General features: G+C 53.5%; 1 long non-coding RNA gene across 2 annotated transcripts; it reads left to right on the forward strand.

Moving 5' to 3' along the window:
* The first annotated feature begins 8,302 nt into the window (after nt 1-8,302).
* On the forward strand, nt 8,303-10,500 carry LOC125911945 (uncharacterized). Of its 2 annotated transcripts, none has more exons than XR_007454523.1 (3): nt 8,303-8,599; nt 8,890-9,333; nt 10,345-10,500. It is a non-coding gene; the product is annotated as an uncharacterized LOC125911945 (long non-coding RNA). The 2 variants fall into 2 exon arrangements; XR_007454524.1 differs by having other exon boundaries at nt 8,890-9,322.
* The last annotated feature ends 3,474 nt before the right edge of the window (nt 10,501-13,974 follow it).

Raw genomic sequence — 13,974 nt, forward strand, 5'->3', positions numbered from 1 at the left:
GCTCTGGCCTCTGACTACCTTCCTGTTACTCTCCTTCTGATCCTGCCCCTCACTGGCCTGAGTCCTACCCCTCTGGAGCAGGACAAGACCCGTTGCAGCGGAGCTCACCCTTGCCTAACCAATATCCAGTCCCTGCTTCTTCCTTGAATTTAGTTCCATGCAGCCGTGTGCCCAGCCCCCAGGATTTAAATCTATCATGGCAGTCTCATTCCCAGTTGGCCCAGTTCTCTTGTAGCCAGGGAAGACCATGTGACTGTTTTCTCAAGGAGAGCTAGGCGGGGATCTCTGGGGGGCAGGGGTGGGGTGGGGTGAAGCAATGTCTTCTGGAAATGCTTTTGCTTTCCTAATAACAGGGAACACCTATCATTGTTATGGCTGGTACCACCTTTTCTCTTTCTTCTCTTCTTCACTGCACATGTGAAGGCTGGGGCAGGGGCAGCCACCTTTGAACCATGAGGAAATAAATGACCGAGATCACCCTGTCATCATTAACAACTGTCCATTTCTGGACTTCCTGTTATGTATATCCAGTATTCACGTAAGCCTCTGTAGTCATTTTCTATTGCTTGCAGCTGAATATCATTCCTACCTGGTACGCCTATTCAGGAGCCTAGCCTCAGATTTCTTTGATCTCCTCAATTCCAATGACTCATACCTCTGCTCCATTTCAGCACCATACCATCTCCAAAGCTTGGGCCTAGAACTATCCATGCCCCAAATATCTGGTCGTCACCTAGAACTATTCCATGCCTGAAATATCTGATACAAACTGCTCGTGTTCTGAGCCCAACCCTGATCCTTCCTCATTCCTGGGGTGATGGTAAGAGGGAGCCATTGATTTGGAATTGGGCAGTTATTTTGGACTCCTTGTGGAAAGGGTCAGGTTCTTCAGGCCAGTTCTTATTAATATTTCTCTCCAGTGTTCACCCTGCTATGAACTATGTGTTTCCCCTGTGTTTCACACAGGCCCCCCCACCCTCCCTTGTCTCTGGTCAAGTCCAGCCCTTCTACCAACACACTCGATCCTGTTTCCTCTGGTGCCTCCAGAATTTACCCCATCCACTCTTATTGCCCTCTGATGTCTTCAACCTCTCCCCACTTACCCTCTACCTGGAAACAGGCCCAAGCCCCCGCCCACCCCCCACAAGCACCTTCCTTTGACCTTGTACTTCCTCTTTCCTCTCCTTTTGCCCTGAGCTTAATAGAACAGCCATCTTCACTGGGTAGAAGTCCCTCACCACTCAGTCGCTCCCTATCCACTCTGCCTCTATGACTGTTTACAGAAGTCTCCAATGAGTTCCAGATTATCAAGCCCACTGGACACATTTCATTCCCTCTCTCTCTGGACTGCTTTGTTGATTCGACATGGTGACCATGATCTCATTCTTGGGGCTTCCCACTTCCTTGGCTTCCAAGATAGCCTCTCTCTTGTCTGGCAGTCCTTCTACTCATTAACCGGTGCTTCTGAGACTCCTTCATGGAGGCTCAGGGTCTTGAGACCTGAGTCTTGACTCCTCAGGGTTCTGTGTTCAGTGTGGTACTCTTTTCTTTCACACCCTGCCTCCTTTCTCATCCACGTTAGAATTTCTATGACCTCTTTGGTGTCAGTGCTTTTATATATATCTTCAGCCCTGATACTTACTGCTTCTAAGGTTTAAAAAATTATTCTATCACCTGTAGATTATATCTCTAGCTGCCCATGAACATGGCCGCATGGCTGGCCACCAAACCCAAGTTCCTCGGGATGACATATGTGCCCTCGGGTCTCAGTTCCTGCTCTTTCTTTTGTCTTACTCCCTGCCTAGTCATTCCAGACCCTCTGGGCTTCCCAGCACATGGCGTGATGCCTCATGCCTCTGCGTTTTGATACACACAGCCTGAAACTCCCTTTGCCGCTTCTTCCCTCCATGCCTCATTCTTACTCACCTTCAGTGCTCACCTCGGGCGTCACCTCTCTGCCAGGAAGCTTTACCTGTCTGGCGTCCTGAGGCAGAGCCACGTGCCCCCCTTCTGGGTGTGCCTTTACCACTGCACGTATCCCAGCACATACCAGACCCAGCCTCTCTCTGTCTCTCTCTCCCTCTCTCTGTCTCTCTCCACCTCTCCATCTCTCTGTGTCTGTCGTTCTCTCACAGCCCCCACCTCTCTGCACACTTGTTGCACGGTCCCCTTGACGGCTTGTGGAGCTTTGCCTCACGTGCGGCACTGACACATGTCACCTCCCAGCTGCACTGCCCACGAGCTAGCTTCCGAAAAGCCGCAGCAGCTCTGGAACTCGGGACTCACTTCCACATCCCCAGGAGAAGGTGGTTAGGTCACGTTGGGTCAGGGACAATCCATGGGAAAACTGGAGAGAGATCTCCTGAAACGCAAGCTGCCTATGTGAGCTGTGGCCTGGAAGGAAATGATACCCATTTCTAGCCTAACTGATTAAAAAAAATAAACCATGAAAAAGAAACTTCTAGAAAACAGCACTAAAGTTGGCTTCTTTTCCCCATGACCAGAGCCAGGGTCTCTGAGTGGATTATGGTTCCTCTGAAGTTATCTGGGCAGGGCTGTCTGCTAGTCATCTGGCTGTCACTACTGCATCGTGATTCAGAATTTGGATTGATTCTTTGCCTGAACTCCTCTTCTTTGAGGGCTCACAGAAATGACATTGGCCCAATCCCCAGAGTTGGTTTCAAGAAGGCCTGAATTGGCAGAGGTTCCTCGGATGGTCCTGGGATCCAGGGAGAAGCCTTGCTTTGACTTTCTTGGGCCCTTGCTCCTGGGAGACTCGTTGGGTCGTCTGGGGAGGGAGAGGTACAGGTTCAGACACCCAGGGATCTCTGGGGTCTCAAGGGGCAAATGGCCACGCGTGTGGCAACGCTGGGAGAGAGGACCACTCAGTAGGGTGCCTGGCAAGGCAGAAGGGAAACACAACCAAATGCCTTTCCTCTGGGAGCACACGGTGAGAGAGACGCGCCCATAACTGATCTCTCCGGCCTCATCCCCTTTGCTACTTTGTTTATCTTTATAGAACTTCAACTCTGACATGCCATGTAGCTTACTTACTTACTTATTGTTTTGTCTCCCTCACACACACTAGAAGGTAGCTTTCGGTTCTTTTGTTCACTGCTGCATCCCTGGGACCTGGGGCAGGTGCATAGTAGGTACTTAAGTATCTCTTAGAGGAACGAATGACATACTAGAAGCAAGGTTGTTACCAGTGCGGAAGTTTAATCCATACTAGGGATTCAGAGACAGCTCTCTGGAGCCAGTCCAGATGTGCTTAAGCTACATCTCTGAGCATCAGCCAGGCAAATCTGGGTAGGAAGAGGAGAGAGGGGATCGAAAGCAAAGGATGGAAGGAAAGAACAGCCCGGTGTGTGCTTGGCTCACCTGCCCGCAGGGTGGGCAGGCTTCTGGATGTGGGTGTGCGGCAGTGGCTGTGGGTCAAGGGCCCAGGCTGGCGGGTACTGATCGGGTGAATGAAGGGCCTGAAGCCACAGGTGTCCCTCTTTGGGGGTGGGCACCGCTGGGTGACACACAGGTGCTCACTCTTGTGTGGGGCCTCAGTACAGGACCAGAAGGGGGGATGTGGCCCCCTCTCCCAGTAGCTGGACAGCCAGGCCCCTCTGCGGGCACTCACACTGGACCGTAGAACTATGGCACTTTGGGATTCCGGTCTGTGACGGGAGAGGGGCTCAGGATCTTGGTCAGCAGAGGGACAGAAGGGGCCAGGACCCGGATACACGCACTCCAGAGGGCACAGGATCCCCAGTGTCAGGGGAAAGTGGATGGAGACTTCAGTCCGACTGCTCGCTTTGGCTGCCCCCGCTCCTGCCCCTCCATGGGGAGTTGCCGCTGGGAAAAGGCGCTGCGTGGAAGAAGGCCTCCTTGTTCTTGCCTGGGATGATGCCCTTACTCCGCTTTTAGCTCAGAAGGCAGAAGAGCCCCACCCTCAGCTTCCTGAATGTTCAGTTTACAGCCTCGTACTCAGCCACTGTCTCTGAAAGCCACTCCAGGGGGGAAGCCGGGTTGTTGAAAGCCCTTGTGTTGAACCTGGGTCCTGAGACCTGTCACCACCGTCCTCATGGTGACTTTCCCTCTGAGCGCCTTCCCGCACAGATCTTCATTTGGGACAGCCTCAGCTCATCAGAGCTGCTCATGTGACGCTGAAGCCCGAGAACCCTGGGGCCAAGATCTGGGCTGCTTTGGTTCTGGGAGCCTCTTGGCCTTTATGCAAAGATGCCCACCCATCCCCAGGCCAGCTCTGCAGGGTCAGGGGCGATGACCTTGAACACCAGCTGCTGCGTCCTCAGAGACCATCTGTGGCTCCGCAATGCTCCCAGCAGCGTCGCACCTCTGGCTCCTCGTACCCCGCTCCTGCCAGGGCCACGGGCCCCTGTGTGGTCAGCCTGGAGCTTGCACTTGGTTCCGCTAGGCGTCTGCTTGCACCCGAACTCCCCTGTTACATTGTCCCCCGCTGAGAAGCTCCCCGTCTACACTGTAGTTTCTTCGAAGTCTAGCCCACGTGCAGCTCAGGATCCAAGCGTGGCTTTCAGAGCTGAAACCAGAGCTGAGGTTCTCCTAACCCTCAGAGTGACATAGATGTGGCCGCATCCCAGGCAGCCATGAGTATCGTCTCCCCAGAGACTTGACCAGGGAGTAGTGAGCAGGGGTGGGGTAGGGCTGGTGGCGGAGAAGGGTTCCCCTCTACTATCACCTGGCTCTTGTTAGACCCTATACACCTCCCACTGACTGGGACATACATGAGGTTGCTTTGTACCCCCCCCCCCCCCCCCCCCCCCCCCCCCCCCCCCCACCCCTGCTTTGCTCAGGCTTTGTTCTGCTTTTTCCTGGGCCGGAGGGGGTTTTTACACAAGATGGGGAGAGCACGTTTTGTTAAAAGCTAAGTTGGAGGGAGGGCAGGGAGAGATCAAGTAATTTAGAACATCTTTTTCAAGGCAATAGCTTGACTTGCAAGGCGATTTTTTTCCTCTATAGAAGCTGAATGGCACCTAGATGTTTTTCTTGATTTAACTTCCACAAGAAATCTTAAAGTGTCCCCAGGCAGATGGAGCACAGACCAAGGTGGAAGTTCAAGTTCTTATTAATGTTTTTTAAGCTAATGGCATACTTTGGTACGCATCCATTCCTCGTGTACAAATACAAAGTTCTTGCTCAAAAGAAAAACAACAACAGCGACAAAAGATTTGGTTTGGCTGAGGAAAAGGGCTGAGATCTCCTCTTTGTTTCCTTCTTCGCATTTTCTGAGTAACGAATGAGTCAAACAATGAAGGAGTCTGTTGGAGCAACCTTTTATTCTCTCCTCTCAGGTGCCACCATCTCTGCTCCTTTTCTGGCCTCCCTTGTGACCCACACAGCTGTCCTACAGATTGTGGAAGAACGTGGGGTCTCTACCTGCGGTCCTCTGCTGTGGAGAAGCCCTTCCTGCTGGAGACGATGCCAGGATCTCAGGACACAACCTGACTGCGATCCCTGAAGTTGTACAGGGGACACAAATGGGTGGGTTGAGGCCCTCCCCTGGGACATTTGCTCGGTGGGGTGGAGGGGCGATGATAAGGGAGAAGTAAGTTGCACTTCTCACAACTGCCCGTGTGTCCTGAGTATTTATGGAGGGAAAGCTAGCAGAGGAAACCGAGTCCCTTGCTCTGTGGGACTCTTTCTGTAGGATGCACGACTCACGCTCAGAACAGAGAACCATGGCGACGGTGACAAAGCGGCTCTGTCCACCTGAGCCTCAACCGGCTGCTCCCTCACCCCAAGCCACACCCATCGGCATGGGAACCCACACAGTCCCCTTTGCCCTACGTCCCATCTCTGGCACCTAGTGGCTAAAAATCTGGGACTTGGCTCCTGAGTGGCCAGTTCAGATTCTGCCTCTGCTCCTTACTGGTTGTGCGTCTTCTGTTCATCTCTCTGAGCCTCAGTTTCCTCATCTATAAACCGGGGATCATGCTAGGACTCGGCCATAGGGTTTTGTGAGGATTAAATGAGAATGAGTTTGGAAGGGGTTAAGCATAGTATGTGGCATGGAGTCCATAAGGAACCCTGGCTAAAGAGCTCTGAGCTGGAGCGGGAAGAGGGGAAGGTGTTAGACTCCGGTTGGGGAAGTAAGACTAACCCATGGTGAGAAAATAGATACTGGCCACAAACAAATTAGGGATGAGATACGAAGAAAAGAAAGGATTGGGGATGGCTAAGGAGGTCTTAGAGCCACTAGAGCTGGTGTCCAATGGGACCAAAAGGACCCTCTTTGAGTACGTAGAGGCCATTCTTCCGAGGCCCAGTTGGGGCTGCTGAGGCTGAGCCAGCCTCCTGCAGACCCAGATGGTGGGCTCCAAAGATTTGATACTTCCCCAAGGCGATTTGCACTTGGACTTATTAAGCACCTGCTATGTGATCAGCATACATTTGTTGAATAGCCCCAGTTTCACGAAACATTATTCCGGGAAGTGTAAAATACATGACTTGCAGGCTTGTTGTTAACTATATACCTAGAGGCTTCCTGGGTAGACGTCTGGCAGAGCTGAAAAGCTCGCTTGTTCTTCTGTGATGAGCACCCGATTGAGAAGTTTTTGAGGACAAACCCAGGCTTGCGTTGGCATGATTTTACTCCACAATCACTGACCCTCCCTTATTTTCCTAGCCATGCCAAGCTTGTTGACTTAGAAAAAGCATTAGTTACAAGTTCCTGTTGTTGTTGTTGTAATTCAAATACCCGTTACACTTGGTTTTGCGATTCTGCAGGAGAACGGACAATTCTTCGGAGATGCCACTCAAGGCAATGAGGGCTGCTGGGTCACCATGTCTACAACACGTCATCAGACGTTTCAAATACAGGTGGGTGGATGGAGACGAGGGCAAAAGGTCAGCAGTTGTTGCATCTGGATGGAGGCTTCACAAGTGGTTGTATGTATGTTCTTTCCATTGTTCTCTGTGTTTGGAAATTGTCAAGTAAAAAGGTGGGGAAAATACTATCTGGGTAAGGTAAGAGGAACAGCTGTCCTCTCGTGGCTGGTAGTTTGGGGCTCTAGCTGAGGACTTCCCTTCTTGTGCCTCAAGGTGCAGTGTTTCCCCTATACTTCGGGGTTCTTTAAAACTTGGGCATAGTGGCTGTTCACGACAGGTTTCCATTTTCTGCTGTCTGCCCTGGGGCCACCTCTGTGCCTCTCACTGGCTTCATCCTCGGCCGGTTGGACCTTCTGAGGAGCTACCAGACCCTGCCCTGGCTGCCAGGGCAACAGAGGAGCAGCCCTTGGAGGAACGTGAAAGAGAATGGAGAGCCTCTTATTTTTAAGATTTCTAGACGTGAGTTCTTTGGGGGACATGTTGCATAAACCCTGAGAATCCCTGTAAAGCACCTGTCAGCCCCAAAGCCTTGGGAAGACATCTTGGGGTCCGTGGGGAGTCGGGGGAGTACTAGATCCCTATCCTTAGGTTTTGTGGGGAGTGGGGGGGCGTTGTCTGAGGAGACAGGTCTTGTGGAGGCAATATGGTCCCATTGGACTTACCGAGAGATTTATGCCTTCCTGTTGGAGTTTCAAGGGTGATTTAAACTTTGAGCTCTTCACAACTTATTCGCTCACTTTAGACCTAACCTCTACATAGCACACGATGCCACTGTGTAATAAGGTGGTCGTTCATTCATTCATTCATTCCACCCATACTACCTAGTGCTTGTTTGGGGCCCGGTACGTGCCAGTGCTGGGAACACAGGGCTCCACTGTGCCTTCAAATCTGCAGTTACCCCAGGCACTGGGAGAGGAGAGCGCTCTTTGGGAGGTGGTGGTTAAGGCAACGTTCTTTGGAGGGGTGGAATCGGGGCAGGTAAAAGAGGGATCGAAATTAGATAGAGGAAGGTGCTTTCTTGCAGGCTGGGTGTGCGGGACACCATGAGTGAAGGCAGCATCTGATCAATGTGCATTCTCTAGGCAGATGGAGATTAGTGGGCCTCTGTCAGGCTGGGGAAAAACCTAAAATTAGCCCGACCAGCTGGGCCTGGGCTGTGCAGGACCCACCCCCCCTTACCCCCCTGGCCTCCTCAAATTTCAGAAAGCACGAGTGTGTGCAGGAACAGTGTGCTTTGCCCGGGTCACCAGAGGCAGAGCAGGTCACCCAGGGCTAAGCTGGGCAGGGGGTATGGCTCCCAGCAGAGATACGGTCTCTCGTATGGGCTCCCCAGTCCCGCAGGGGCCAGGCATGAGGGAAGGGGGAGCCCCTGCCCTTCCCCTCCCTCTCCTTCCTGACACTGCTTTCTCTTTTGCTTCCTCATTCCCCTTCCAGATCCGTGGGCTCTGGCAGCATGGCCAGAGACAGGTCAGAACATTCCCCGGGCCAGCAAGCTGTGACCACCACGGGGCAAACCCAACTGGGACGCAGGCCTGGGCAGGCACCTTCCTGGGGTATTGGGGCAGGAGCAAGCAGAAAGCCCTATCTTCACCCACTGCACCCCGTGCCAGCCTCCTTGCTGACCTTGCCTGAAGGTCCCTCCATCAGTCACCACGAGCAAAGAGCGGGTGCTGACATTAAGCCTTGGAGGTTGTTTGAAAAGCTAATCTTGCCTTAGAAGGCGCCGGGGCTGGTGTGAGAGGTAAGGAGCAAAGTGGCACCTTGGGAGTTGTGGGTGAAGCGGGGAGGACCCAGGTGGCGGCACTAGCGGGGCCGGGGAGCTGGGCAGCCTCCTCAGTGTCCCCTACCTTCTCCCACACAGTGTCCACCCCACTCACATCGGATGGTTTTTCTTATGGGCTGAGCTGTGTCCCCCCCCCCGCCCCCCCAGTTTCGTGTTAGAGCACCTCACAATGTGACTGTATTTGGAGACAGGATTTTTAAAGAGGTAATTATGTTAAAAGGAGGGTGGGCCCTAATCCATTATGACAGGAGTCCTTGGACACCCTCAGACAGAAGATCATCTAGGGACACGGGAGAAGATGGCCAGCTACAAGCCAAGGAGAGAGGCTTCTGAAGCAACCAACCCTGCAGACACGATCTTGAACTTGTAAACCTCCAGGACGGCGACGACATAAATTTCAGTTGTTCAGGCCTCCCAGTCTGTGTTGCTTGTCATGGTGGCCTTAGCCCACTAACACAGTCCCTGTCCCCAGAATGTCCTGTCTGGTGCCCCATCTTCTCATCTCTCTCCACTCTGGGGTCTTCCCTCCCGGGCCACCAGCCCCGGCTTTCACAGCCTCTGAGACAGTTGCAAATGCAAGCCTGGTCAGGACGTTTCTTGAACTGCAGGTGTGCTGGAACCTTCTGGGGAATGGAGCACAATGAGCATGAGCAGGGGGGCTCCGGAGCGCTTCCTGAGAAGGTGTGGTGAGGGTGAGCTCCCCGTGCCCTTTCATAAATGGCTCAGCATAAGCTAACGGCAGCAAGAACCTTCCCTGCAGCCTGCTAGGCGGCCCACATGCCCAGCAGCAGCATCCATTGATATATGACTTTGGGGTTCCTCTCCCTACATAACTGCCTTCATCCCCTTTCCAGAGCAATGCCTTGCTTGTACGTCCCAGCCTTGAGAATTGGTGGAATATAGAATGGCCTGTCTGCGAAAGGCCTCAGCAAGTGCAAGCTGGCCCTGATTCCCAAGGAATAACAATAAAACTAGCACACAGACCCCGTCTCCCAGCTTCGCATTCCTTCTTTGGCAGAATGGAGAGGGAAGACCTTTGAGAAGCAGCGATCCGGGGTGATCTCCACCCCTCACCCATTAGTACCATGCTCACGGCATCAGGGAGCCCCCGTGACGAGTATGTGTGAGCGATAAGAGGACGCCAGTCTGTAGGATGGGAGCCGTGGACGCTGGCCCACAGGGGCCCCATGTGTAAATGGGAGGAGAGGGCACATTGTTAGAGAAGGGAAAAAGTCTACCTACCCCTGCCCTGCTCATGCCAGGCAGGCTCTCTAGACCCGCGGCCCCAGGCTCTGCCCTCCCAACTCTGGACTCTCCTGCCAGTTCTGGGGCTGCTGGTGGGGGTGGTCCCGGGCCAGCCTGTTGGCTCCAGTTCTGGCCTCGGCAGGGGTCTGGTGCATCACCCACCCTCACCGTACCAAGCTCTGCTGAGAGCAGTGTGCCAGACATCTACCCAATGTCTAGTTTCCCCTTCTTCCTACCAGCGGGACCCTGACTGGGGTTGGGGGGTAGCCATGTGCCCAGGTAAAATGCTTCCTTGGATCCTTTGTAGCTAGTGGTGGCCACGTTGACCCAGTTCTTCCCAATGGAATAAGAGGCAAGTCGGCGGGGAGATATTAAAAAAAGAAATGACTCATCTGGCATGTTCGTCAGCCCTTGACCTCTGACTGCTGACTTCACCCTATCCCTTTTTGCCTTCCTAGAAGACAGATTGGATGCCTGGAGGCACAGCAGCCATCTTTCACCCATGAGGAGAGAAGTCAGGTGCTAAAGTGTGCTGGAGGAGGAAGGGACAAGGAGTCTGGCTGACACCCTTACACAACAGCACCAACTGTTGGCTGCCAACTCCAAACTTAACTTTTCTGTGTGAGTTAAAAAAAAAAAAAATCTCTTCTTTGTTTAAAGCCTGGTTACTCTCTGGTTTTCAGTTCTCTGCAGCTGAACACAGTCCTCACTGAGACACAGCTCTTCCTATGCAAAGTCTGGTAGCTCCTTCTGAAATCTCAGCACCTACCCCAGCCCCACAGCAGCCTGGCCCATGGATGGTTGGGCCTCTTCCCTGACCCCACCGCACGGAGGTGATGGCCCGAAGGTATGGGATCGCACCTTTTCTCCTCTGATACTAGAGCTGTGGGTGTGGGGGGCTGGCGAGCAGAGATGAGGGGGTTCACAGCCCAATGAATCTGATATGATTTCCTAGGAATAATATATCAAATCCTCACTGAAGGTTTTGTCAAATGTTGCCTGAACAAGGCCTACCTTGACTACGCTGTTCAAAATTTCAACCCTTATTTCCGGAGTCCTCTCACCTTGCTCTCTCTTTTTTTTTAAATTTCATACAATTGATCACCTTCCAGGACACCACTCGGTTTACTTTCATTGTGTTGGCTGTGTGATGTCTGCGCCTTTCTCCCCACCCCCAGGATGAAGCCCCACACAGATAAGGGTCTGGGTCTGCTTTGTTCTTTAATGCCTTTCTAAAAGCCTGGAAGCATTTCTGGCATAGAGAAAGCATTTGCTGACTGGAATTCATAGCTATGTGTCCTAAGCACCAGCTGTTCTGGGCTGACTTGTGTCCCCCCCAGTTTGCATGTTGAAGTCCTAACCCCAGGACCTCCGAATGTGAACCGTATTTCGATAAGGGGTCTTTGGAGAGGTAGTTAAGTTAAAAGGAGGTCGGTAGGGTGGGCCCGGCTCCAATATGACTGGTGTCCTCGTAAGGAGAACTGATTAGGGACCCAGAATGCAGAGAAGGAAGACGATGTGAAGACACAACGGAAAGATGCCCAACCACGAGCCCAGGAGAGAAGCCTTAGAAGAAACCATCCGTGCTGACATCCTGATCTCCGACTCCCAGCCTTCAGAATCATGAGACATAAATCTCTGTAGTTTAGGCCACCCACCACGTCCGTGGTCCTTTGCTATGGTGGCCCCAGCACACGGATACAGCAGTCATACCTGACACAGTTTGGAGAGGTTTGTACGTGTTGTCTCATTTGATCTGAACCACGATCTGAAGAGATAGTACCTACTTTGCAGATGCAGAAACTAAGGCCAGGAAACGTTGACGCGGGGGCCTGAGGAGGCCTACGTGTTGGGGTGCTGGGCCTCATGGGGCTGGGGTGGGGGAGCCTGGGTTGCTGACCCAACAAGGGCCCTTCCTTATCTGGAGTTCTGTGGGCAATCAGGCCGGTCGTCCCTCTGCCTCACTCCCAAACACACCTCGAAACAGGCCCGTGCTAGCCCCTCACACCCCAACCTGCTCTACAGGTTTTTTTTAATATTTACTTTTTTAAAATAATTTTTTGATTTTTTTAATATTTATTTTTTTTAGTTTTGAAAGACAGAGACAGAGACAGAGCGTGAGCAGGGGAGGGGCTGAGAGCGAGGGAGACACAAAATCCAAAGCAGATTCCAGGCCTCACGCTGCCAGCATAGATCCCGACATGGGGCTTGAACCCATGAACCGTGAGATCATGACCTGAGCTGAAGCCAGTCGCTCAACCCACTGAGCCACCAAGGCGCCCTGCTCCCTGCAGCTGTGTGCAGAGTCCTGTGATCTGAGATGCTGCCTGACGCTCTATGGGGCAGTTTCAACGCTGAGGCCAACGGAGGGAGGAGAAATAAGACCGCTTTGGGGACAGTGACCCTCAAAGCAGTTATTGCTGATGTGCTGACCTGCAGGTCTGCGCAGAGAGCCAGGTTCTCCATGAGGAGGGTGTGGGGAGCCCACGACTCTTTAGCTGCCACTCCTAGCCGGGACAACAGCAGTGGCTCACGTTAATTGAGGTCCTGGCAGCTGCCAAGCCCCGTGTTAAGTGCATGATACAGAGTTTCTCATTCAGTCCTCTGAGCAGCACTGCAAGATGGTCACTGATATTATCACCATTTGACAGCTCGGGAAACTGAGGCTCAGAGAGCTCAAGTAAATTGACCCCTCAGCTAGGAGGGGTCAGCGCTCAGCACTCCAGTGCTGGTTCTCTTCACCAGTAACTCACATCAGCTGTACACCCTGCCGTGTGCTTTCTCAGGCTGTAGTTGGAAATGTTCCCCCAAACCCCTTGCACTGGGCAGAGAATTAGGAAGGAAGTTTGTGGGGGGAGAGGACAGAAACTCTGCCAACCCATGTGATACAGATCCGAGCTGCTGAGCGTGTGGCTGGTAACCTCTCCTCGCTCCCGCCTCCCCCGCCAACGACCTCCATCGGGGAGCTGAGGCCATCCCCTCTGTGTGAATCCCCCTTCTAGGCCACCCTGTGCTCATCTCAGCCAGGGTCATGGGGAAGGCAGAGGTGGCCCCTGCCACCCGCTCGTTGTCATCGGTGGCTGGTTGCGAAACACCCTGGCCAGTCCATGGCAGCAAAGGGGGAAGGAATTCTCTTGGATAGTTCCCTGGATAATTCCAGCCCCTTCCTAGGGGTACAGGGACAGCCTGGGGACAGTCTGAAGTGAGTACCTGGTGGTGAACCGCCTGTGCTCTGTGACAGTGTGGGGCTAATTCCCTTTGTGCTAAAAGAGTCCCGAGGAGGGGCCATCTGGGGCTTTGACCGTCTGCCGTGTAAGCTTGGCTTTGGACTTCACAGCCTGGGACACTGTGGGTCGGAACCTCGGTGCAGGTGAAACAGGGCAGTCTCTTCTCCACTCCTTCCGGAGGGCGGCTGCCGGTGACCTAGCTGTCTCCCCCAAGAGTGGGTGTGTCCCAATGTGGTGGGGGTGGTGTGCCCCCCACGTCGGATGTGCCTCTGTGTTAGGGGTTTGGGTCTCGGGTGCGTGTGCCCAGGAGCATGACCTTTGCCTGCTCGTGGGCCCGCCCCTGTCACCAGACCCCAGGCGGCCTACAGGAAGGTGTTTGGCATGGGAAGAGGGCAGTGATGTCCATGGGCCCAGGGCAAGAGGCAGGAGGACTGGATGGCCTTGGTGGGAAGCCAAAGTGCATGACAAGGCTGCATAGGGCCACGCCTCCTTGCCCGAGTCTGAGGAAGTGGCAAGGCCCCAGCTCCAGGTGCCCGAAAGCCACAGCAGGGCAAAGGCCAAGGGCTTGCACATCCGGGGCCTCTCAAGCTGCCGGCTGCAGGGGCTGGGCTGGGCACCAGCTGATGGAGGAGAGCCTCGAGGGAGGGGGTATTCCTGTGTGTCCTGGTGGGGCTCCCTTGGCAGGGCTCCCCCCTCCCAACCGCACTTATCCTGCCCTGCAGGCTGGCTTCTGGGCTCTTCTTTAGAAAAAGTAGCGTAACTGTCATCCTTTCTGACCTTCCCCTCCCCATAACCTGCAACCCCTCCAAACCCTTATCTTCACTATCAGACGCCCAGCACCCTGCTTCTCATTTCCTGGAT

Source organism: Panthera uncia, assembly GCF_023721935.1.
Source record: "Panthera uncia isolate 11264 chromosome C1 unlocalized genomic scaffold, Puncia_PCG_1.0 HiC_scaffold_3, whole genome shotgun sequence".
In the NCBI taxonomy this organism is placed as follows: Eukaryota; Metazoa; Chordata; class Mammalia; order Carnivora; family Felidae; genus Panthera; species Panthera uncia.